The 26,836-nt window shown below is 48.7% G+C and overlaps 1 protein-coding gene across 1 annotated transcript in view; it reads right to left on the bottom strand.

Annotated features, from left to right (window-relative positions):
• Positions 1 to 26,836, bottom strand: part of MYT1L (myelin transcription factor 1 like) — a 405,580-nt gene that overhangs the window by 377,654 nt on the left and 1,090 nt on the right.

Below are 26,836 nucleotides of genomic sequence, written 5' to 3'. Positions count from 1 at the left end.
CAAGGAGACTGTGTTTCCATTGACTCTGCAGCGGGGAGAGGAGACGAGAGAAAGGAAGCGGGAACCGTCGCCCGCATGAACCAGACCGACTGCTCGGAGTAGGTCCACGTGGCACGTCCTGTTAGGGCGGCGCGGGTGCCGAGCACACGAGATAGGAGTGTGCATGCAACCCACTGCTGCCAAGGGCACTCAGGTGCTCATTTTACCATTTCACTCATTCATTATGCAATGAGGCCATTATCGAGTTTGTTGAGGACGGTGGCGTGTGCCGCACACTCTGCTGGGCACCATGAGCGCTGCGCCTCTCCCCACCCCTGCATCGACATCTCCGCCTGTGAGGACAGTCCCAGGCCCCGGGCAGGTGGCGCTCCAGGGACCGCCGCACTCCGAGAGCCACATCCGATCAGTGCTAGTGGCAATGACGGTTTCTCTTCGGCAGAGTGTCCGGGCCACGGTGGGTATCCAGGCTCCGGGTGAGCAGATGAGCGCGGGCCCGGGAGGTTTTCGGCAGAGCCCCCGAGACACGCTAGTCTGCGTGGCCTCTGATTCAGCTCTGCCCGCCAGGGGGACTGTGACGTGAGACGCTGTGAGGTCTCCGAGCAGGTGCGTAGAACTCAGAAAAGGGAAATCAGAGGCTGGACAAGGGGCAGGAGCAGGGCTCTGAAGCCTGAGTATGATTCGGGGGAAAAGATAAGAGGAGGCCGTTCTAGACAGAAGGGGCGAGAGCCGCGGTGCACCCGCACGCCAAGCACCCAGAGAACCCTGGTGTCTGCTGTGCAGCGTCGGTTTGGTAAATTATGGGCAGCAAGACGGCCAACGTCACATGGCGGGAGGCTGACCCAGAACAGAGAGGCCTCACCCTCTGCGACGGGGGCAATCAGCCAGACAGGGATGTCGCCAGGGCGAGGGAGATGGAGCTTCTGACCCCAAAACCACCGATCTCGAAACGGGGGGCAACCCAATACAGATACTCAAGGACTTCGAGAACAGAGTTACATTTAAAACCTGATCATGGGGGAGAAACAGGGACAAACGGAGAAACAGACTGTTAACTACAGACCATACATGGCTGGTCCCTGGGTGGGGAGCTGGGGTGATGGGGGGGATGCAGGAGCACCTGTTGTGGGGGGGAGGGATGTGAGGAGATGTGGAATCACTGTCTTCTACAACTGAAACTGATATAACACTGTATGCTAACTAACTGGAATTTAAATAAAAACTAAATGGGAATTTTTTTTTTTTTAAGGTAGGCTCCACGCCCGGGGAAGGGCCCAACGTGGGGCCCCATCTCACCACCCTGAGCTCAAGGCCTGAGCTGAAATAAAGAGTCAATCACTTGACTGACTGAGTCATCCAGGTGCCTCCAAAACTAAGTGGAATTTTAAAGATAATAAAAAAAAAAAAATAAGTATTGCCCCCAGTGGGCAAATATAGAAAATACAGAAAACGTTGTTTTTCTAGGACGCGTCTACAACCAAGCCAGAAAGGAACCTCGAGAAAAGAGTAAGGAGGTTTGATATGAAAGTTATGGGAGGAGCACCGGGGTGGCTCAGTCGGTGGGCGTCCGACTCTTGGTTTAGGCTCGGGTCCTGATCTCGGGGTCGTGAGGTCGAGCCCCGCACCGGGCTCTGTGCTCCTCGGGGAGCCTGCCGGAGGCGCCCTCCCTCTGCCCCTCCCTCTGAGTGCTCTCTCCCTCTCTTCTCAAATAAATAAAATCTTTAAAAAAACAAAAGTCACCAAAAATGCAAGGAAACTTGCTGTCACTGCTCCTGAAACAAAAGCTATTTACGAGGTAAGAGTCAGCAGCGCCTTTTAAAACAAATAAGAGGAAAGCAGCTTTTAGGAGAACAGACCAATTCTCCGAGATAGAATGCTTGTCCTATTTGATAAAGCTGTTCCTATTCCCATTTAGATGAAAATTTTTTTTTAATTTTAAGAGAAAGGATGTGATTCATGAAAAATATTTCCATTTGAAGGGTTTTTATCCCTTTTATTTAAGAAATTAAAAATTTTAAAAGCTTTGTGATTAATATCGGGATGCTCTTTTGAGTATGGATGGCGTATAATTTCTTTTTTTATGTTGATATTTCAGCAGCGATACAGACATTTTCTTTTTTTTCTAGAAATGCTGGCTCACTCATGTCATTAACTCTGGGAGACAGGGAAGGGGAAAGCGGGGCCCATCAGTGTGAAGGCGCGGGGATGTGCGGGGACAGAGCGCGGAGGCAGGCACCCCACGCTGCAGCAGGGCACTCAGCTCATGCCCAAGGGCACAGCTGGGTGCTTCTCCGGGACGGAAGGAGACACTGGGCTGCCTCAGCCTCCAGGAACCCATGATTCAGGGGCATCGGGAGCAACCCTCACCTCTGCACGGGCAGCTCATTAAGAGGCTTGAGCATCATCCTGAGGGGCTCACAGCCTCACTGGAGGCTCTCCAGACCCTAACGACCGGTCCCGACGCCAAGGAAAACAATGCCCGAGCTTAGGTAGGGCTGGGACCAGCACCGGGAGACACACAGCCCCCCTCTCAAGCTTGCTCCCACCCACCTGGAGGGCATTTCAGGGCCACGTGGAGCTACCTGCAGTATGGACGTTTTAGGGCAGGCCAGTAACCGTGCAAGCCTCAGATTCCCTGCGATTTTGGCGAGGCACGGTCTGCACCACCCTTGTTCAAGGCACGTTGATGCTGCCTGTGGGTTTCTTTCTCTGCTTCTGAAGACACCTGGGTGAAGTAGCAAAAGCCTCGGTGTCCTAGAAATGCCTTCTGAGTCATTTTTTCCTGCTGGGCTCAAGTCAGAAGCATCTCGAAATTTGTATTTGAGCAGCACTAACAATAGGGCGACACAACCAGGGCACCCTGTTCAGGACAGAAGTTAAAGTGGGTGGGACACCTGGACAACAGGTGTAAACCGGGGCCGTCCCGGGCAGGCCAGGGCACGCGGCCCCTCGGCATCGTGCGCAGCTCGGGGCAGCATCCACCTGTCCATTGTCAGGGCAGAAGATTCTCACCAAGTGCACGCTCTTCTGCAGATGGGTCAGGGCATTCCTATTAATTTTCCCCCAGAGACAGGTTTTAAAATTCATAACGTTCAGACACCTTCACATCTCTCCACTTCCCCTCCCACCACTCCAGCAGCCGTATGCACTACTCAGTATGCTCAAAGGCATTAACTCCAGGGAGGTTTCAGGAATTTCTCAAGGAAGAACAAATGTATCCTTTTATACAGAATGAAATATTGTCCTCCTCCTCCTCCCTATTACCATCTGAGCACTTTCCCAGTGAGGGAGGAAGGCCAGAAAAATAAAGTAAATGCATTTAGGAGCCATCTAAGGTAAGAAACATGGGCCCTACATTTTAGCGAAGCAAATCTATTCTGATATGCCATTGCCAAGACCACTGTCATAAAGCCCTTTCCCAATTTTTCCTCTAGGAGTTTTAGTTTCAGGTCTTATATTTAAGGCTTTAATCCATTTGGAGTTGACTTTGTGTGCCGTGCAAAATTAAGGATCCGGCTTCATTCTCTTATGGATATCCATGTTTCCCAGCACAGGTTATTGAAGAGACTTCCCTGTTCCCTTTGTGTGCGTCTGTCACCCTCGTGGAAGATTTGCTGATCGTGTGTGCGTGTGTTTTCCCTGGGCTCTCTGTTCTGTGCCCCCGGTCTACACGCCCGTCTCTATGCCAGCACCATCCTGAATTAGTTATTTGTAACTTTTGTCACATGTAATAATATTTCTAAAGGAGGAACTGTGATGCCTCCCATGCTGTTCTTCTTGCTCAAGATTGCTTCGGCTATCTGCAGTTCTTGTGGTTCCATATGAATTCTAGGATTGTTTTTTTTTTTTTTCTGAGTTCTGTTAAAAATGCCATTGAGATTTTGATAGAGATTTTATTGAATCCTCAGATCACTTTGCATGGTATGGACATTTTAACAATATTTAGCAACAGGAGCAAAAGCAAATGAGAAGGGTTGCATCCAACTTAAGAATTTTGTGCATCAAATACAATAGTCAGTGAAAAGACAACATATAGGTCAGGAGAGAATGTGTGCAGACGACACATCTGAGAGGGACTGATAACCAAAATATAGAAAGAACTCGTATGACCAGTAGTAAACGAAACAAAGCAGAATAACCCAGTTAGAAATGGGCAAGGGACGTGAACAGACATTTCTCTAAAGAAGACATGCAGAGGCCCAATAGACACCTGAGAAGATGCTCAACATCGCTCGTCATCAGGGAAAAACAAATCAAAACCACAGCAAGACATGACCTCAGACCTGTCAGGATGGCTAAAACCAGCAACACAAGAAACAACAGGCGCTGGTGAGGATGGGGAGAAAAGGAAGCCTCAGGGGAACTGATACGGCCGCTGTGGAAAACAGTGTGGACAGTCCTCCAGAAATTGAAAAAACTACAATTACTATGTGATCCAGCAATCCCACCTCTGGGCATTTATCCAAAAGAATCAAAATCGGAATCTTAAAGAGGTACTGGCATCGCCACGTGCGCTGCGGCATTATTCACAGTCGCCGAGGTATGGAAACGAGGTAGATGTCTATGGATGGACACGTGGATGATGAAGCTGTGATCTCTCTGCTAGACATGCTATAGAGGATCATTTGGCCTTTAACATATATATATATAATCCTGCCCGTTGGAGACCACATGGATGGATCTGGAGGACGCTCTCCTCGGAGAAATAAGCCAGACACAGAAAGACAAACACTGCATGGTTCCGCTCATGGGAGACATCTAAAATAGCCCAAGTCTTAGAAACACAGTAGAGTGGTGGTTGCCAGGGGTGGGGAGGGAGGAACCAGAGCTGCGGTCGATGAGCGTGAAGTCTCCGTTATTCAGGATGAGTAGATCTCCAGCTCTGCCAGCTAACAACCCTGGGGGTGTGCTTCAAAACTTGCCGAGAGGATAGTCTCATGGTAGGTGTTCCTACCGCACACAAAGACCAAGCAAATGGAGAAACCTGCTCTAGCCCCCTCCCCCCACCAGAAATAGACACGAAGCATTTCCACGCATTTCCTTCCTTTATCACGTTCTCTTCGCTTTGGGGTCAACGTCCGCACCACCTTCCGAGGTGAGGCTCTGAGAAGAAAGCGTGGGTAGTTCTGATCAACACTGGAGGGACACCAAGGGCAGAAAATATCCATAAGACAATATCCTTAGCAGGTTTGGGCTCCCTAGTGTCCTAGCGACTAGTAATCTGGGCTGTAGGACCACGCTGGTCTTCGATGAAGCCCGGATGCTAATTCTGCGCTGAAATATAAATAAATGGACACACTCAACGTCCGAACCAACAGGCACACGCACATTTCTGGTGACTGTTTATCATGTGCCTACTGATGACCAAGTGCGGTGGGACGGGCTAGCCCAACGTCAATCCTTGGCTCAGAGATCTCTCTCTTTCTAAAGAGACAAGATGGAAGTCCAAACATAGCAGAATTTAAGCAATAAATAATTAGATGTGCAACCATTCCTTCCGGGATGGGTCTTGCCAGGGAAATCTTCCTGAAGAAGATGTATTTTAACTTAAAGAATGCCTCTGCAGTAATAATTTGCTAGCCGCGACTGAGGAACCGACATTGGCAGTATAAAGTTTTGTGACCTTTCTCTCTCTCTCTGTGTGTCATTTTTAAAGATTTATTTTTTCATTTAGTTTTAGAGGGGGGCAGTCACAGAGTCTTAGGCTCCACACTCAGCATGGAGCCCAACATGGGGCTCGATCCCACGACCCTGAGATCATGACCTGAGCTGAAACCAAGAGTCGGGTGCTCGATTGAGCCCGCCACACAACCCTGGAAACTTTCATTCAATAAAGGCTTTTCTTCAAAAAAAAAAAAAAAAAAGCCTGAACTATTCATGTGGTAAATATTTCTCTGTGTTTTAAAAATAAATACCTGTCACGGATGTTAAAACTCTTGGTTCTGGGCGGGTGAAATAAGGCCATGCAGATGGCCATGAAATAAGGCCATTCCGTGCGTGCAGGGAATCCTGTGACCAGGAGCCTGGCTCGGGACGCCCGGCCGGCCCACGCGGGCTTGTGAGAGCCCCACCTTCCACGGGCGTCCCCGTCCCCCCGCCCCCCTCCGGCTTCTCGCTCTGCCCAGGGAGCTCTGCTTGCCGTGACCTACTCAAGGAGCAGGAAGCCCTGGGTTCCTCTTCAAGGATGGGGCGCGGCACGTGCAGCTGGAGCTAGGAGCCACGGGCCCCTGGAAATCCTGACCTCGGCAGGTGGCAGGTGCATCCAGTCTCCTCACAGAGCATCTCTGCCCTCGTGTCACCCCGAGGGGCCCCTGGCCGGGTGAGAGGAGACCTCGGTCCGTGGGCTGCCAGCCAGGATCCCGTGTGAGCTGGTTGTGGGGAGGGAGGCCCTGCCTGTGACCTGGAAGCAGGTGCCCACGAACCAGCTCAAGACCTCAAGGGACAGAGGTGTCGGCGGGGGACAGGGGCCTGCCCCAGTCCCAGACACAGCTCCGGGAACCCCCGCGCCCACCACGCCCTTCAGCGCCCGCTAGGCTAACGGTCTGCAGCTAGGTTGCTTTCTCTAAGGGAAAGTGTAATCATCCACGGAATTGGGGGCTCCAAACTCCCAGAGAGGCAATCGCGTGTCTCTCTGTAGCTCTGCTTAGTGCTGACGCACCTTCCCCTCGGACGCTGCCGCGGAGAGTCCCACGTACACGCTCGGAAGGGTGGATTGTCTCATGCGTCCACACCCCCGGCCCCCGCCTCGCCCTCGTCCACACCACCTCAGTCTTCCACTTGTCGGATTCCTGAATCATATTCTGGCTCTAGATGATTTTCCACCAGCTTGTAATGTATTATATCCTTTTAATTAACTTTAAAGCAAAGGGGAAAAAAAATCAATAGTGTTGGTATGTCAGTGACTTTGCAGCCATTCCCCAGCCGCTTCTCCTGGCCTGAAGTCCGTCTATTACGCTGAAACGCTAGGGCGGCCGCTGTGGTCTCAGGCCGGGGCACATGACCCAAACCGAAATGTGAGAAGCTCGCAGTCCTCTGTGGGGACGTTCCTTCCTTGTGTGTCACAACCGTGTGCAAGTGGCGGCGAGTCAAATTACGACAGTACGCTCCGGCTCCAAATAGTCGAATGAATGTAGAATACACGCAATTATCGGTTTACACGTGACTGTCGATATTCAACTTCTGCCTCCGGGTTTCCTATGATCTGTTATAGGACGTCCGGCCCTGACCCTGCAGTCGGAGGACCCCTGATTCTGCTTCCTGAGGAGTCACTGTGGGGACAGGGCTGTGTCACCTGGGGGGCCGGTGACATCTCTCCAGGAGATGCGGGCGGTCCGCAAACCTGCCTGGGGGGGAGCCCTCAGCAAGGGGTGTGCACGTCCCAGGCTCCACGGCCTCCTTCTCCCCCCGTGAACACGGCGCCAGGAGGGATGAGCATCTCCCCAAGGGGGCACAGAGCATTTTTAAATTTTTTTCTGAGTCAAGGTTTAACTTGAAAGAACTCTGTCGACTGCCCTTTCTGAGCCGTCCAGGCTGGGGCGGCGGGCACTGCCGGGGTGCTGTGGGGAGAAGGCTCCCCGAGAGCTGACGTCCCCGGGTTCCAGCCTGCACACAGGGCAGCCCCGAGCGGGCACCCATCCCTGACCGCGAAGGGAGCCGGAGCAAGGCCCGCGGAGCAGCCCGGCCCCTGCTGCCCACCAGGCTCCCAGACCCCAGCCCCGCCACGCCTCCTCTGCCCCCCTCTCCTGGGACGGCGCCTGGTGGCAGCAGCCAGACTCTCCAGGCACCTGGCTCTTCCGTGACCCGGCGCAGGCGCTCCTCGCTAGCCCCCGCCCGCCGCCCCTGCGCTCCCGCTCATCCCACCTGCCTCTCCCTCCTGTTCCCTCTCTGCCCACCCGTGCCTCTCCTCCGCCCTCCCTCAGTCTCCTCTTTCTCCACAGAAGGACACTGCACTCGGAGCAGACTTGCACAATATTCCTTTTGAACTCCAGTAGGTCCCATCCGCCCCACGTGGGTGGACACATGTATGATTTCATTGCTTTATGCAGCAAATATCCAACTTGCATATTTGAGCCCCTACCCTGTGCTAGGCACTGCTCTCAGCACCTGGGTACAGCAGAGACTCAGGAACAAATGTGAAAGGGTTGCTGAGAATGGCCATTTTAATTCTTTCTTTTTTTAAAAAGACTTTTTATTTATTTATTCATGAGAGACACAGAGAGAGACAGAGACACAGGCAGAGGGAGAAGCAGGCCCCATGCAGGGAGCCCCACGTGGGACTCGATCCCGGGTCTCCAGGATCACACCCTGGGCCAAAGGCAGGCTCTAAACCGCTGAGCCACCCAGGGATCCCTTAATTTTTTCTTTAATTAAAAAGTCTAATATGGACATAGCATGTAGATTCCCCACTGTGCCCAAATAGTTAGTTCATGTGAAAGTAACCAAATAAGAAATTTTAAACATGACATTACGTGCCAGGCACTGAGCTACATCCTGTTAATATAAAAATAAAGGTAAACATGGTTTGATATGTTATAAAGGGGGCCAGACTCAGAAACGGGCCCCTGTCCACTCCAAAATTTATGTCAGGTTAATACCACTTCTGTCAACTACCTTTAAAGTATAGTAACATAGGCACAGGTCACAACTGCTACAGAAAATGCACATTCACACTTAGGGAAAAATAAATGGCTAGACCATTGTTCTCACAAATATAAAGCACAGCCAGACACCGACAGAGACGGATTCTGCAAACAGCTGCCCAGCCAGACTCGGGGTTGGAATGTGAGTGGGCTCTCGATGGCGGCCTAATGAACGTCCCAGTCAGTAGGTGTTGGCTGAATTTTCATAATTTCGTACAGATTGATAAATGCACAGACGTGGTCTTGGTTTGCTCCTTCATGGGAGTCTGCTCACCTGCACAGGTGAGCTTGGAAATGGGGGCACCTCTCCTCTGAAATGGTGAGGAGGGGGCGGCCGTACTCCTCTTCCTGCCAGCCTTGAGGGCACCCCTGACGGGGCGTCAAACCCCAGAGACGGCGCCCACCACCCAACCCGCTGATGTGCCTGCTCCTGCAGCCGATGGTGCTCCCCGTGCCCACGGACGGCCTCGCGCCCCTGGGAGGACAGACAGCTCTGCGGGCTCGAACCCCGGGACTGAACAAGAAGTCGAAACCCAATCACATGCTTGTGACTCTTAAAGAATTTAAATGGGCTCTTTTGTTGCATCTAAACCTTTGCCGAAGCCAAAATTGTCAATTAGATTACGGATATGCTAATATGCTATAATCATTTGATGTGTGAATAAAGTCCTTGAGAGATGGGCCAGTTGACGGTTTTTGGAGAATAGGATTTTTGTTCTAATGCGAAAGCAGTCCCGACTCTGGGGCTATTCACAAATGTCCTCAGCAGTGGTACTGGGCCCCTTTCGGGCAGGACGTATCTTTGATTTATTACTCAGTATATTATTTGACTTATATTTACTCAGTACCTACTACTGCCAGAGAGTGAACTCCACACTTAATTCTGGGTTGAAAATGATTTTTAAAAAGGGAAGAGAAAAGAACAGTCCCCATCGTAGTCATAGTTTGTGGGACCTCTTCCACATCTCACAATCATCTTATTTTATCCTTCCAAGATCCTTGATAAACATAACGCCTGTATATCCTGCTTCTTTTTAGAAGCAGAGATTTAATATCGGGTATGAGGCGATTTGTCAGGAAAGTGGACAAGCTGTAACTAGAATAGCAATGATGTGACCCACGGCTGGGTTTGCACCTTTGGGTAAAGTTCTTCCACCGGGGCACCCTTCCTTTAGAGGCCCCACGGCGGAAGCACCTGCCACCATCCTCAGTACAGGCCAGGAGCTCAGTGAATTGCTATGCACTGGCACGTGTTTACAAAAATTGCCTTGAAGAGCACGATCGACAAAATTTAAAAATCAAAAGTCATTGTTTCTTAAGGACTGTCACGACCCTTTAGCTAGAGTCGCTTGGGATGAAGCATCCCATCCCCGAGCGGTAGGTCACTACACCTGTGGACTTATTTCAGCGGAAGGAATGCACTTGGGTGGTGTGTAGACCATGTAAGGAGAGTTCTCGACAGCCCATGTTGGAGGGGCAGGTGCATCCTACAGGATTCCACCTTGAGAGCTTTTCATTTACCCCCAGATTCCAAAAGCAGACTTTAAAAAACAAACACAAGGGGCGCCTGGGTGGCACAGTCATTTGGTTAAGCGTCTGACTCTTGGCCTCAGCTCAGATCGTCACGTCGGGGTCCTGGGATCAAGCCACATATTGGGCTCCGTGCTCATTGTGGAGTCGACTGAGATTCTTTCTCTCTCTCTCTGCCCCTCCCTCTCATGCTGTGTCTTTCTCTCTCTAAAATAAAATAAATAAATAAAATCTTTTAAAAAATACACACACACAAAAGCCGGCTTGTTTGAAAATGACCACAGTGCCAGGCTATGTATATAATAAAGTTTCATTGCCAATGAAAATATTTGTCACTTGACTTCTCAGGAGAACAAGGTATGAAACACAATATCCACCTCAAGAATCCTCCCTGAGTCCTGTTGCCCACAGAGGACACGTCACAGCGAACCACACCAAAGCATCCCAACTCATACACGGTTGCCTGGCTACAGCTACAGGTAGTCATGAAAAATCCAGATTTCCTTTTTTTTTTTTTCCTTCGTATTTCTCATTTGCTGTGTCTCTTGAAGACTCTTTTGTCCAAGAACAATAATTTGACTTGAGTTTATGCAGAAGCAGGAAACAAGGATACCAAAAAGTAAGCTAAGGTGTCCTGGCAACACTGGATTTAACAAAATATTAACATTAGGTGTTATTTATCCCCAATCAGTCTAAGAATCAAGCAAGTTATCTACTGAACACCTCTTAGGTGTAGGGCACTGGAAAATCCACGTGGTGGGAATTAATTCACTTAAGGCATAATACGGGTTCTCAAAGAGATACAGTCTAGTTTGGGGTGGCCTGAGAAGTTAGGCGGCTGGAACACAGGTGAGGGGTGGAGGGGAGCAGGAGCCTCCAGCGGGGAGGGGTGGGGGGGAGCCTTGCTGGGGAAGGACCTTGCTCGGAGCTGGGAAGAGGAGGGCCACCCTCCGCAGGCCACACCCACTGTCTTCTCTGTGCTCTGTACTAAGGATCTTCCTCATCCTCTTCACTTGTACTTCATAATAATAGATCACTTTCATTTTTCTTTTCTTTTTAATCTTTTAATCCTTTCGGCTCACTCCCGGTGAAGAAGTTTCACGGAACAAGGTAGTTCTTTGTACCTGCATCACCAGGAGCCTAAATGACTCCGCAGAGTTTCTTTTGTGACGCGTGGAATTCACCTTGCTTTGGAGATGAGGCGACATTGGTTATGAAGGCTGCAGATCTCCATCACAAAGCCCTGCACGATCTACAGAAGCGTCCCCATTTGAGCAGCGCCCAGACGGTAAATGGAAAGCATATCGCCAACTCCAGTTAAAAATTATGGGCGGGGTATGTAAAGAACGCGTCGCCCTGCACACTTCACCTTAGGGGACAGAGCGGGTTCTATCCAACCCCATGTCCAATGGCTGGGATGGATCGCTCAACCCAACTTTTGGTTTAAAATGCACAGACATGAAGTGCGATATCCAGCTATCTATTTTCCCTGAATACGTTGAATCCAGCTTAGCCATACAACTTCAGTTGCTAAAATACTTTTTAGTTTCTGAAATTATCATAAAATGTAGAGAATCCCTCCTTGCTCCAGGAGCAGGTCACTGTTGTAGCAGAGCCAGTGAGGATGTCAAAGGGCTGCCTGTTTCCGGACAAGGCCTCCCTGGGGTCCAGCGTTCACCTGCCCCACTTAAGCTGAACACCCCCTTCTTTCGAGAATCAGAATGGTGGCCTTTCGGAGCCCGGACAAGAGGAGGTCAGAGGCGTCTGTGTCACGTGAGTCCCCCTCTGGGGATGCCTACTTCCTGGGACTCTGTGCCCCAACCCATCTTTGCTCCACCCTTGCTCCTGCCATGGTGGGAGGAAACACCGAGGGAGAGGGAAATCGTCCCTTTCCAAGAGTTCAATTCAACCTCCCCTTTCAGCACTAACATCGATTGCTGTGAATAAGCACCAGGAATTTGAGTGTTCAAGGGTCCTTCTCAGTAGCTTGAACTCAAGTGGCAGGTACACAACTATTTATTTTTAAAGTGGTATCAAATGGTCCGAATGAGATAGAACACACTTATCGCATAAGTAGATGAAGGGAAATAAAGTGTGTGGAGGGCTAGGTTTTCAAATAGGAGTCTGGACACCTGACTCATGACATCTCCACACAGACAGTTTAGGGGGAGAATCATTTTTATAGGACCCCCCCGCCCCCCACCCCAGTGACTCAGGGAAACGGGGCACAACTCGTTCAAGTGCTCCGTGCAACAACACGCCTCTTTCCAAATATCAAGGTACGGGACCTAACACGGACAACCATGAAGTGATCACCACTTGGGATGAATAACTGGACGTTGAATCAAGGTGGCCTGGAAAATCCAGGACGCCCTGTAAGGATTCAGAGGGGGATCGCTGTTTCCTCTGGGACGGAGCAGGAAGGGTTCTGTGGAAAGGTGGCATCTGGACCAGCCTTCCAAGGGTGGACAGGGTGTGTTTGCACAGACACCGGGAGGGACACTGTGGCTGGAAGGGGCAGTGCAAGCGAGCACCCAGAGCACAGGGAATCGGCCGGCCGAGCCCCTGAGGCTCCTGACGATCTGCAACTGGTTGGACAAGGCAGTGATGAGAGGCACGCGTCAGAACAGGTGGGGGACTGCCTCAGTTGGGAGCAGAGGTGTTCGGGTTTAATTCTGTAGGCCGTAAGAAGCCCTTGGAGTTGTCTGAGCATGACAATGCCAGAGCTGCTCTTCGGAACAATTAATCCGAAGGCAGAACACAGAATGTGCGTGTGAGTGTGTGCGTGCGGAGGGGGTGGCGTTCGAGGTTACTCCAACAGTCCAGGAGGAAGATAATGGCAGGCTACTCGAAAGGAGTGGGAGAAGGGATGCAAGGGATGGAACAGTTGGGAGAGCTATTTTAGAGACGGAATTGGCAGGAAGTAGCCACTGATTGGCTGCCAGATTAATTATCCCAAAGAATAGCTCTGGCCTTGTCACTCAACTACACAAAAACCCTCAGTAATTTCCCATTATCTGGAGAACAAAGTCCTAATCTCGTCTTCTGTAGACTCTTGTACGTGTGACACTCACGACCCAGTGTGACCTGCCCCTACCTGTGCTTCGAGGCTGCTCTTTACTACACCTCTGCAAATGCCCTGTTCTCTCTTCAAAAGGGGGTCTCCAAACCTCCCTCTAAAAACCCGCGGGCATTCTCCCTCAGGAGCTTTCTCACCTTATTTTCTCTGCCTGCATGTTCCCCCTCTTCTATAATTATCTGCTAAAATCCTACTTTTTCTTCAAGGATTGTCTCAAATACTAGCTTCTTCATGTAATCCCCCACTCTGACCCTCACCCTCACCCTGCCCTGCCGCACCCCTGCCTTGCAGCAGTCTCTCCCTCCTTTGGGAAAACCGTCACAATTTATAGTTCCTCGTCACTTTGATCGGATCCCAAGCCATATTATAGACTTTCATAAATTTGTCTTTTCTTCCCTATTGGCGTATACAATTTCTGAGGGAAGAGAGTAGTTCTGACTCTTTCTTATAACCCCCAGCATCTGATATGATAAAGATTTGGTTAAAGGAATGGATAAAAGAATACGTATATGAGCAACTTTCAGCTGGAAGGGGGCTCACAGGAAATTCCTCTGCCCACAAACAAGTAGAACCATAGAAAAAAAGAAAAGATTTCCTACTGCATCAGATCTGTGTACACGCCACACTCATGGGGTTGGCCCCTCGAGTGCTGGTGTCTCATCTCAGCTGCACACAACCTACCAACACTTCCCCGCCTCAGCCGGGCGCTTTGGTCCCTCGGACCCGGGATCTCAACACGGCCAGCGGGAGCTGATTCCAAGACGACGCGTGCCAAGTGAGGAACGTGAGCTCTTGATAACCAAGATCCTACAGGAAGTAGGAAAGGAGGCTGTGGGTGAATCCTAGCCAATGGAGCGTGAGCACGAAGACATTTACCACATTGCAGTTTCCTCCAGACCACATCACACACACATTCGTGTCTAACCTGCTGATGTATCTAGACAGGGATGTGGCCGCGTAGCCTGGATCAGGTGATCGCTCTGCCTCCTCTAATAAACATTCTCAGTTCCCCTTATGTAACACTGAAAGGGATCCCCAGGTGTGAGATGCACAATAACAGTGATCTTGAGTGGGTATTCGTGAGGGCCCTACAATGGCCTTCCTTTAGTTAAATGGGACACCAGACAGTATCATCTAGAGAACGAGAGGAAGGCAGCTGTGTCACACAACTTGGGGGGCCCCAGTCTGGTTGCCGTCAGTGTGAATGGACATCCCAGAGGCCCCAGGGCCCTTGCCCCTCCTGCTGGGTCTGGCGTGGACAGGGGTGAGGAACAAAATGCGGAAGCGTAATAAGCCCTCTGTCCCCACCCATGATAAACAGAGTCCACTGAAACACATATGGATGGCGTGCCTGCTTTAGTCCACGCGTTGAGGTTTACGTCAAGGCGCCATGTTGTGAGGGGTTCGGGGGCAGACGTACTGCACCAGAAAAGCTTGAGTCTTTGCTCGGGATTACTTAGCCTCATCAGCCCAGCAAAAACTTTCTGAACACCAGTGACGGCGTGCGGCAGCTTCCATGTATTAATGGCCAGACTATTTGCACACAAATAGTTTGGGATTCCAACTGCATTTCCTTGCATTAGTTAGGTCCTCGGGCGAGCTCATGTCTTAGCCTGTAATGCATATGAATCATAATGCTCAATTACAAGTACTGCAGGATCTAATTGTGTGTGTGACGGTGCCATTCGGGTGAAAACAAGCTCAGATTTATGGATGCGGAGACGGCAAATTCCAGACCACTGGTGGAGGCACTACCTCACCCAGGGGGAGTTTGGAAAAGGAGTTTACAGAAAAGATAGAATCTAGGGGAAGATACAAGCACAAGACAAGAGCTAGGATCCTGGGTCTGAGATCACCCAGGAGCCATACTCGCTTGCCGGAGCCTCCGTTCCCCTCTCTGTTCCCACTTACGTGTGTTACCAGACTTCCCACTTTCTCCCTTTGGTGCCCAACTGGTTGTTTCCCCTTCTTGACAACTGAGAACTAGACCTGCCATGTATTCTCTCCCCTCCAACCTCCCTCCCAGAATATAGCACTTCTAAGGTTTATTAAGGGTTTTCACTACTAGTGGCCTGTTTCATAGTTGGGTCCCAACATTCATTCTTCCCCATTTCTAGGTCCTGCAGAGATAGAACGAAGGCCCTACTGGGTTACCTGAGGACAGGAGGGGACATACTCATTGCATCAAGGGCGTTTCATCCAAACTCTATGGGAGGAGCTGCGAGGACATGGAGGACCCCAGGGATGGGGATGAGGCGTTTGGGTCGGAAGCAGGCGGAGGGGAAGGCAGGAAGAATTGCAGAGACAAACTGAGGACTTTTCTTGGCTACTTGGCCACTTAGTTAATGGTCAAGGGGGCGACAGTCTGAAAAGAACGGACTTCTCAACGGGGGTTGAAAAGAAATGGAAAGAACAGAATTGGGTGAACTGAGAACTTTAGCAGCTACTTATATTTTCACATCCCTTTCAGAACGGGCATAAATGAAGGCTTCGTGGTCTACACGCGCAACCTCCAACACATCAAGGAAGAGAGGGTGAAGGAAGTAGCAAGTTTTTATTGTTGTGTTTCAGTGTCCTTTGCAAAGCGATGGCATTTTTATTAAAAAAACAAAGCTGATAAAAATCGGCGTGTTACTTTCTGAAAATCTCAGTTGATAAAAACGCAACTGGAAATCAAGTGTAATCTGCGATTCTCAGGCTCCTTCCACACGCTCGCTCCAAGGCCAGCTGTCCCGCCTGGGGAGGCGGCCGGAGCGGGCGCTGTGGCTGAGCCCCTTGTAGGGGCCCAAGGCTCATGAGATGCACTGAAGTTCAGCAGATCTGAAAGCGGACAGTAAATCTGACATTCCCAGTAAGAGTTCAATTAAGCATGATTTAGCTCTATAAATTACTTTGAAATAACTATTTTTCAGAAAAGTTGGGGACTGTGTAAGGAGGACAAAGGCTTGAAGAGCTAATACAGGGAAAGATCCCGCCGGATGTCACCATGGGCCTTGGCGAAGCCTTCCGGATGGGGGACGGCTCGCTCAGCACTACAGAAAACACCAAAGCCACGTCAAGGAGCCAAACCATGACATTGCTTTGGCTCGTCCTGAAACAAAGGCAGCAAGACACATCATTCACACTTTCACTTTTAGAGACGTTATACCTTCCGCGAGTCGTGTTTACATTTGATCTCAGCACAGAAAACGTTAGATTATTACCGATTTGAAAGCCGTATCAGAGCCGGAATCGAATGGCTTATTTATCTTCACTCATAATTTAAGAACATTTTGGGAGTTCAAACTTTACTTTGTAACAGAGCCCACTGTATATCGGTCTCTATAACAACCCCTTTCTCTGAAAACAAAAGGGAAATTCCTACTTGCACATGGAGATTTCCAGAGCAAACAAGAAAAAATTATTCCCATTACTCCCTTGAATGTTTTCTAACTGTATTATGATCAGTCTCACAGAATTGTTAATAAATGCCACAAGGTTGAATGTCATTAATCTCTTTGCTAATCATTCAGTAAAAGTAATAAAGCCTCTGAATTGTCATGTATTTAGATCATAGAATAAAATGACACGTAAAAGCAAACTATGAATAGTTTTCAAAATGGAACTGCTACCTGCCTATGGTGTGTGTAAGTCCCCAGATCCACTAGAAATCCCATACGGGGGGGGGGGGGGGTGACACGACACAGTGAGCCACCAGGCACTGACAAACGTCACTGGTGAGAACGCAGAGCGTCGCGGTTCCTTACTGCTCTTACTACGTCTGTGTCAACATAGGACGCCTCCTCGCTGTTCCCCACACGTCCAAGTCACATTGGTTGGCAAGAATTGGCCCAAATCCGACCCATTTATGGGCTCGCAGTGGCCCCCCGCCCCACGGGGCCTGTCCCGCCCGTATCCTCACTGAAGGTCGCTGCCCTGCCTCAGGGGAACCCGCCACAGACCACGCAAAGTTTCTCGGTGAGGCTCTTGGTAGCCGGTGAGGACTGTTGCCAGTTCACGTTTCCTCCGTTTGCACTTCGCGTCTTCCACTAGATCGCACGCGCGAATGGCCGGGCCACACCTCACGGAGCTCGGCGCTTGCCCCCGCGCCCGGGGAGCAGCACAGGCCTACATGGTGCCCTGGTCGTCGGCCGAGCGAGTGGCGACGCGCACACTCAGGAGCCATCGACTCCCCTCGCCTGGAATACAAAGCTTTGCACTTGGGCGTGTTTTCTTCAACAGTGTGTATCGCTAGTAACTGAGCCCTTTCATGAGGACGCCGCCTTCCTGTGTGGCTTCAGAGATCACAGTGCTTACAACCCCATGGTCCGTGGAGGGGCCGCACGACGAGCGGTGAGTACAGCCCTCGGGGCGCTGCGTCTGTCGCCAAGGGCCCGTGTGGTCCTAACCGTCATCGTGGTGTTTTCCCGACAGGGCGTTTTCATCAGAGTTTCAATACACTGTGCGCGCAGTTTGGGGTTTGCCTAAAGAGGGGGAGGGTGCTTGTCACTTAACAGTCCTGAACCTCTGATCTTCTGAGAGTGTGGCTTGGTTTACCGTCACCATGTCCCGCTCACTTTGCCCTCGTGCGCTGCTCGGGGCTTCCGGTGCGAGGAGCCTTCCCAACGCAGACAAGGCCCACATTTGGCTTTCTGAGCTCTCGAAAGAGTGGATCGTTTTATTAAGGGAAACGCATCTTCATTTAGATTTTCCCAGAGGAATCTCTTTGATAAGGGAGACCTGGAAAGGCTTCTGTGACTCGGGTGAGAAGTCCGTTTCAGATGCGCGCAGGGCACGGGGGTCTAACCTGCCCGCGGGCTTCATCTCTCCGCCGAATTCCCTTCCCGGGAGGGTTTAACAGTCTCTGCTTCACCGGGACATCGTGAGGACCATATTCAGCTCGCTCCTCTGACCTGCTGAAGAACACGTATCATTGGCCTGGACCTGTGAGACCTTGTGTGCGTGCAATTTGGGGTGCTTTAGGGTGGCAGCAGTAGGCCACGGATTGTGTAATACATTTTCACCGCTACCAACGCGTGCCAATTAAGCTGCCATTCCCTGGCTGTTACTACCGTGTAAACACTGCTTCCTGAAGGGAAAGGGGAGACAAAAAAACCAGCGGGTCCATGTCTTTAAGCATCAAGCCCAGCGATGCTAAGTACAGACACAGCCCTTCCTCCATGATGACAGGTGAAGAAGATCCACCGCAACCTGACTGAGTCAAGAGAAACAAAGCAGAAGTAATAGAGCCATGACAGCACGTGTATTTTTGTGAATTCTCTCAGGACACCTCACCCACTATAATCTCCATGATACTTGCAAGGTAAAATAAAATCACAGTCACAAAAGAGATAAAAATCAAGAGAGAAAATGACTTCAAAGAAAGTTGGTTTTCAGCTGCATATTTGAGTTTCCCATGTGATCCGGTGATTTTTTTCAAGATGACCCCGAAGCCTTTGCCTGGGTGAGTTCCATGTCAGTTCAGCTGACCTTGGTGATCCTGGATGAGACCCATCAATCAAAAATAACACCTCCTCTAGACTTTCCAGGCTGTGGGTGTTAGGCTTGCTTCCTGCTCTTCCCTGCAACAGCACTGCAGACGAGGAGCAGAAGGTGCTGCCCTCTGGCAGGGGCACTGCCACCAGCATGGAGCCCCATCACTGTGCAGTGACACAGTGATGCAAAGCAGGCCCTGCATGAGCACGGCAGACACAGCCGTGTCGTGCCAGAAGGGGGAGGAGCTGAGAAAGCACAGAGTTCAGCTCCCTCCTATGAAGCAAGGATGCTGAGACACGGTGAGCTGGAATGGCTTATCCCAAGTCACCCCCAACTTACAAGGAAAGTGAACGAAGATGAAGGCCCTTCCACCCAAGACTCTTTCATATGCTCGTTCTGTCACTGTCTAGGTCGGTTAGGGGTGAAAAATCTCACTGAGTAAATAGAAAAGGACAAAAAAATAAATAAAAAGATGACTAAAATGTATAATGTTAGGTGAAAAACCCCTCCAAGACAGCTACTTGGGAAGAGAAGTTTCCTGGTGTCATTGGTCATTTTCAATGTAGTGAGGAAATCCTCAGAAGCGTGTGCAAGGTGTGCACTATGAGTCCTATCACCAGACTAGCAGGGCGCTCTGTCTCTGGAAGAGCCTCCAAGATCAGTGAAGGAACTCACGGATGCTCTTCCTGACCCAGCCCTGAGCACACAGAAGGTCCAGGGACAGGAGCCAGCAGGGACGGTGTTGCACCAACGTCAGGGAGCTGGACACACTCCCTGGTCAGATCGAGTCTGGGTGGGAAGGAGGGCACGGACATAGGGTCATGTCGGAGGAAGGATGAGGGACTGGAGGTCCCGTACTGAACATTCTTCAATATATAGAGACAGGCCCATTTTTCTAATGTTGACTGTCCAGCATCACATCTCAGGAATATGTTCGACCCAAAACAAATGATTCAATCTGTGTATGTTGGATTTAGAAGATGGGAAGCACGTACTAGCCCTAAATCACATGCTGCACCTACCCCTTGGATCATGGATACCCATGGCATGGAGTTAATTGTCACGGGCTGAGCATACTTCCCAACTTGTCCAAATTCAACTCCTAAGAAATGTTATGTTAGAAACGAGGAGTCGCCAGTCGTCTCACAAATGTGACCGCCTTCCCTGTCATACTGACCCCTTGATCGGGTACTGTTTTGATCATTAACTTTAAAAGTAGATGAACAGGTGGCGCAGCCCATTTGTAAACAGGTGTGTTAGCTTGTCCCTGGAGAACAGACACAACATTTCTTGGCTTGCACTACGGGTGTGGGTCTCTTAGGGAAAAGGATTGTTTTTGAGCTAACAAAACCCCAGTAACAGCATATTAGCTAAAAAAAAAAAATTTGGACAGTGAAACTACCTCTATTCTTATTCTTGGGGACTATGAAAAGAACTGCAAGAGATACTGATAGATTTATAACACAAATCCCACGGAAGTTCCAAGTATTAATTCAAGACCAAATGTGCATCATTAACCAAAGAACAAGTAATAAAGTAGTCTGAAATGTATCTGAGCAAACTATTAAGATTTTTCTCTCCTGTTACGCACAAGTGTCCAGCATCACTGGCACCTCCCACTTCATGTCATCTCAGACTTTGTTTTTAAGCAAAGACATGCAGCTTTTTGATGACTGAGCCACTTAAATCTCCAGACTCCAAGAGAATATAAAACGCTCATTCTAATCTTACTTTTTCTTACCCAGGACTGAATCACAAAATTCCTAATTCTGTGTAGATAGGTGTGTTCAGTCAGGTCTGACTCAGTGGAAATGTGGCAGGGAGTCATCTGAATGCTCGGAAATGCATGAGCAGTTTCCAATTTGAACTGTCCCCTCCTCCTTCTGATGCCTCTTCAGCCAGTGATGAGCCCGTGGAAGACCAAGCCACTGTCTGGTTCGCTGCCGGCGTGAGGCCAACTGCTGATGTCAGAGGAAGCCAGAGGGCAGCGAGCAGGACCCAGGGCTCTCCCCGTTTGTTTGGGAGGTTGGCCCTCAGTCCTCAATCCAGGGCTCAAGCACGCCGTACGCAAACGTTCTGTTGTTGATCTCTGGGATCAACAGCTTTGAGATGTTCCGAAATTGCAAAACAGACACCTGACATTTGCCAACACTCCTTCCTCAAAATAGCATTTTGTTTACTGTTTCATGCATTCTCAGGTAAGCAAAGGCTTGTTTCAACTGCAACTGTGTACCATGATGGGATGGCTCATGTAAATACAGAAACTGGCGGGTCGGGAGTGAGATGCAGAGCCCTCACAAAGTTGGAAATTTCAGCTCAAATTTTATAAGAAGGTGATAAACTCAAATCATATATTTAATTAAGTAGGGAAATATGATTATACAATGCTATGTAATTGAGAGCTAATTTTCAGAATGCTCACCCAGATCCCTGAAGTATTAATCATCTAAGAAGGCAAGATCAATGTTTACCCTACTCTTATTATTAAGTCAGAAAAGTGGTTTCATCTATTTCAAAATGTATTCAGGAAAAAGTAGATCTGAAAGGTTTTGAAATTATCCTTTATCAGAAATTTATATTTATATTTCAAATAAGTACCTATTTGTATGTAATCTATAAATATAACACATAACACATGATGTATGTCATATTATGTACATTATATAACATATATCATATGTTGTACATGTATATTATAATACACAAATATTAGCTGTATTACATATTTTATGTTATAGATTGTACATGAACATACACTTACTAAAATTCACACACACACACACACACACACACACCCTGAATCACTGTGGGTCAGAAATTGAACTGTCAGTTGCATGTCTTTTGGCTCCTTTGACATAATAGGTGCTCAGTGCACGCACGTTGTGTGAAGGGCTCAGTCAGCGTGCTAAGAAGGAAGGGGCTGCCGAATTTTCAACCCTGACTGATGCTTTTTCTTCCAGGAGAAGATGGTGAGGGGAGCCCCTGGCCTGCCCATCACTGTTACTGCCTCCAGCTAGGCTGTTAACTAAACTCTTATAAAATGCAGACTATAAACGTAATTAATCCATGTGCAAGGAGGGTCCCTGGGAAAAAGAACAAAAGAAAGAATCACTACCCCAGCAGCAGAAATCCCCCTGGGGGAGGACGTCGTCCCCTGATCTTGAACCCCGAGTTAACGTCTGCCCTAGACACGAGTGGTCTCGGTGTCAGCACTTTGTCAGAGCTCACTGGTGGGTGTCTCTTCCCACTTCTTTGGTATGCGTGGGCTTGGGAAAGTGCCCATACCACACGAGGGGTGGACGGGGTTAAATCCACACCATGCAACTTATTCATTCCACACTGGCCACAGGAGCACGACAGCTAGGCATACAATTTTATTCTTCTGATAATATACTCCAAGCCCTTAAAAAAAAAAAAAGAAAGAGAAAGAAAAGAAAAGAAACCAGTGAAGAAAGGAATTTCCCTTAGAGAAAAGAAAAGAGAAGAGAAAAAGAAAAAAAAAAAAAAAGCAGCTACTCTTGGAGATAAACAGCACAGCCCTCTCTGGCAACTCTCACCGTTCACTCCAAACTACAGGAGATGAGGTCAAACATAAATGTAAATTTAAAAAACACAAATAATTATGACCTATCATGCCATCAGAACCACTGAATTCCTCAGCGTAATACATCCGGTTGCTGTGTGTGTCCAAAGTACAAATGATCACTGTTTCATAAAGGAAGCCAGCAAGTCTGTCTGCAGAAGAGGCTTCTATGGTTAAAGCTACAACCAACTGCCATTAGCACATACATCAGGACAATTTCACCTTCCCATCCCTCAGGCTTATAATGATTCCCCCCTCTTTCCTGCAACTGGTGATGAGCAGTACTTTCCATGACCCAGACAACAAACAGCTGGATAGATGCCAAAGGACCATACATCCGTGGTCTATCGTGCCCTTTTTAATCAACTTCCTAATTAAAAAATGCCATGCTGGCATGAGGTATGAAGGGAGTAGGCTTGGGATATTTCACAAAATCGCATCCCCTAATCCGGGGGTTGTTGAAAATCTGTGTTCTTACAGATGTTTATGAGTTTTCCTGGTGCAGAGATAGAATCAATTTGCTTGTGCCTGGCCCTCAAGACGTATTAAATTTATCCTGAAGGAAACTGGTTTCTGAAAAGCTCTTGCCCAGATGCATTAGGCAGGTGGGAGTTTCAGTGAACCAGAGGGTCCACTAGCAGATGCAGCATTGATTTCTGAATGTTCACAATCTAGCAGACAGCTCCAGAGCAGACTTGATTTGATGGCTCTCTATGGGGTGCCCTGCAGACTCGATTATTTCCACAACCAGTCTGGCTAGCATTGTTTCATGGCGACAATGCTCTGTGCTCTCAGCTTCTGTTCAGATGGCACAGGCTAGTGGCATACATGTACCCGGGTGGGAGGGGACTGGGCCAAATTTAAACTCAGTCTCTAAGAACTATCCATCCCTTTCAGGATTGAGTGATGCAGTAGGCCCTGGAGTCGAGAGGTAATGCTGACTTTTAAAAAACCATTTTGTTGAGTGCCATTAAAATACACTATGAGTCTAGGTTGAGGTAATGGCAGAAGGTCTACCCAAAACAGTGTTTGCAACTAGAAATCCGAGGATGGAAATCTTTGTCAACGTACCAAAGAGGGCCCCCACCCCATACATTATTAATTCATGAGTTGTTTGATTTAGAGACCTCAACCTGACATTCCAAACCTGAAAATATCTCAAGCAAGTGTCCGATAATCTTAAAGACATTTCTCTAGAGCAATCTGAGACTAGAGCAGAGTTTAGTAAAAAAAAAAAAAAAAAAGCAGTCAGTATGTAACATTGAGCCATAAAGTTCCTTCCAGCTCTATTAACGAGTACACAAATATATCCGAAGCAGGTTTACATGGTACACGTATTAACCCAATGGCTCAAATATTATCATCTTACATGCAACACTTTCACACTGGCGTTTTAAAAACACATATACACCCTCATTGCAAAACCTTTGAAAAGATTAAGTACTCCTGGGAGGGCAAGAATACATCACGGTACACAATTTTAAAGAAATAAGGCCAAATAACCTCTTGGAAGAAAATATTTACACCCATCTTCATTCACAACCCACGGGAGCCCTGGCGGAGACTGGCCCTTGGGGCACCCATGGCACAGAACAGACCCCACAGGGCGGAAGCCGGCCCCTCCGCCAGCCACTCTTCCCCAGTGAGGCCAAGAGGGCCTGATTTCCGACTAATATTTTGGCATCTCACTGATTGCTTTAGAAATTTGCTATGGAAAGCTGCTTGCCTTTCCGAAGTTGATCTTCAACCTTAGATGTAAACAACACCAGCAAAAAAATACGAAAGAAAGAAAGAAAGAAAGAAAGAAAGAAAGAAAGAAAGAAAGAAAGAAAAAGAAGGAGGGAGGAAGGGAGATTCCCTTAGAAATCACACTCCCAGGCAGGTGAACATCACCATATTTCTAGCTGGGGGACTTCGTTCTTTCATTGTCTTTGAAGGGAAGCCCTTCCCAACTCCACAGTGCCTGAGAGCTAATGTGACAGATAATGGCATAAAGTGAGTCTGTCAAGTGGAAACTCATGTGACATAATTTTGGCCCTTGAAAGAAGCTGGACTACACCTCTGAGGGGCAGCCAGGCACAAAGGAAGACTGGTAGGTGACACGCCAGTGCTCCCTTCTGTTTGTAAATGGACACATTGAGAGTAAAAACTAATGCTCATATTTTGCCCCAAGAAAGTTATAACCCATCACCAAACTAAAAGGAGTTATTTTAATCGGGGAAAGCTTGGCTCTGTGCTAAAACGAAATACAGCATGGAGAAATAACAGAAATATTTATTTTCTGCAGATAAGAGTTCACGAATCTGAGAACAATTTGGTATTTAATACTGTTGGGTTCAATCAAAACCTAAACTGCTACTAGCAAATTGAAAAACAAAATTTAAGAAAAAAAGGTTTTTGATAGATAGATATAAAAGTAGAGAATTCATCTATTATGCAAAAAAATAAAGAGCTCCATGTGAGCATTGAGAAACTTACAGCACGGGCGGGGGTGGGGGTGGGGGGTGGAGGGGACGATCAAAACCAAGTGTCAGGAGCTTCCCACAAAGGGTTAATATGTTTCCCCGACACCTTGTGTTTGAGGTTTAGTTTCTCCGTAAGAGAGTTGTTTTTTTTTTTTCTTTTTGAGAAAGGCATAGTTTCTCTAAACAGAAGAAATGACCCTCCAAAAAGTTGCATTTTCTGTCAAATGATTGCTGTCATTGTCTAAGGCAAACAGCTGAAGGAAAGCAACTCTTTAAAAAAAGGAAAGGAAAGGAAAGGAAAGGAGGAAAGGAAAGGAAAAAGGAAAAAGGAAAGGAAAAGAAATGAAAGCAAGCCAGCGTAAAAATAGAAGCAAAATAAAATCCTTAAGTGATCTGCTATATTTAAGAAACTGTCAATAGGCAGTTCAAGGATAGTAATTCCTACTTGAGTTCCAGCTCAGAAACACAGGAAATAATTAGGTCAGTTAAAATGAAAAGCTTACCTTTCAAGGAGAGTAAAAATTATGAAAATAAGAGAGAACTATGTATCGGAGAATTCCCGGAGAAGTAAGTATATTTAAGTAGATACTAAACCACCCATATTGCAGTATTACAGTCAGAGAATTATATAAGAAATGTGTGTCACTGGTGACCACAGAGCACTGGGATTCCAGCAAGCTGAGCCTTATTCCCCAACTCAGGACGCCGGTTTGTGAAACCAGTTTCCATTTTCTTCCGAAAAGAACCGAAAGTATCAGAGGCTGTGCCAGTTTTTATATCTCCTGTCTGTGGATCCTGCAGAATCGGTACAAACTTGAGTTCGATTCTCACAAGCTCCGGTGAGTTGCTGGTTAAATGAGCTAAACCCCTCTTCCAGCTAGGAAAAATATATACCGGGCAAAACTAATTATGCCTGGGCTCAGCGCGTCCGGCCGGTCTGGAGACACTGTTGCAGAAAATATTAATTAAACACCTTGGGTCGCGGCTGCTGCGAGCTCCGGAAGCAGGGCCCCCTGCGCGGGGCGTGTGCGCTTGGACTCGGGAGGGAAGATGGATGCAGCGACTAGCCCAGAGCAGCAGCCAACGACTGTTCTTTTGTTACTGACCAGGAGGAGTTGAACTTTGCTCCACTTTGGGGAGCGGAGCCACCGCCACCGCTCTGGAAACAACAAGGAGGACAGGACATATTTACCTGCGGGGAGCATCAGAGGGAGACCTGGAGCGCCGCAAAACAAAGTGGTCCAGATGCCCAGATGCATGGTCTGCGGCTGCAGGGCACCCCCCCACCCCGCCCGGCCGCTCCGGCTAGGCCGGCGTCTGACGAGCAGCCGTCCCCGTGGCAGCCACCCTGCCTTCCATGTTGGGGACTCACCCAGAAAATCCCGCACCCCGCTCCAGGACTCCAGAACTCCTCTCCTGCTCCCGAACGCCCACCGTTTGTTCTGCATTCATCCAATCAACTTTGCACTGCACATCTTCTCCCTACCGGCGCTCAGACGCCGGGCCACCGCTCATCTGTATGCTAATTATTTTGCCACATGGACAAAAGTAATAATGCTTTCAGACAGGAAACTAACAGGCCTGAAGTCGAAGATGGAAATTAATAAGTTGACACCACTAAACGCCGGCCAGGCTGTCATGCGTGCCGCGCTGCCTGGCGGAGGGGGCCGCGCCTCGGCGGCCGAGCTGGGCATCAGGCAGCGGCTCCCGGGGAGGCCGGGCCCGCAGAGCAGCACCAGCTCGCCGCTCACTTACCCTGTGGCAGGCTGCATCCTCTAAGCACTACCAAACATATCCATTTCCCCAAATCCTAGAACGGGAGGGAACTTCAGCGCTGAGCTAGATATTTTTCAAGTGATAGCTGTGGATTAGACCAGTAATTTCTAACCTTCCTGTTTATTAAGCCTGCAACACAGTCAGACAAGATTGGGGATGCATGCTGTATGCTTCTTACATTGTACCCACAGGCCCCTAAATCTCTAGAGCAGAATGTGTATCATGTGCAGCGCCGTATTCAATGTAATAGATGAGAACTGTAAATACCACAGTCAGGCCGGGAGCAGTTGCC

Source organism: Vulpes lagopus, chromosome 5 (assembly GCF_018345385.1).
Source record: "Vulpes lagopus strain Blue_001 chromosome 5, ASM1834538v1, whole genome shotgun sequence".
Lineage (NCBI taxonomy): Eukaryota > Metazoa > Chordata > Mammalia > Carnivora > Canidae > Vulpes > Vulpes lagopus.
This window is presented reverse-complemented; position numbering and strand designations above follow the sequence as displayed.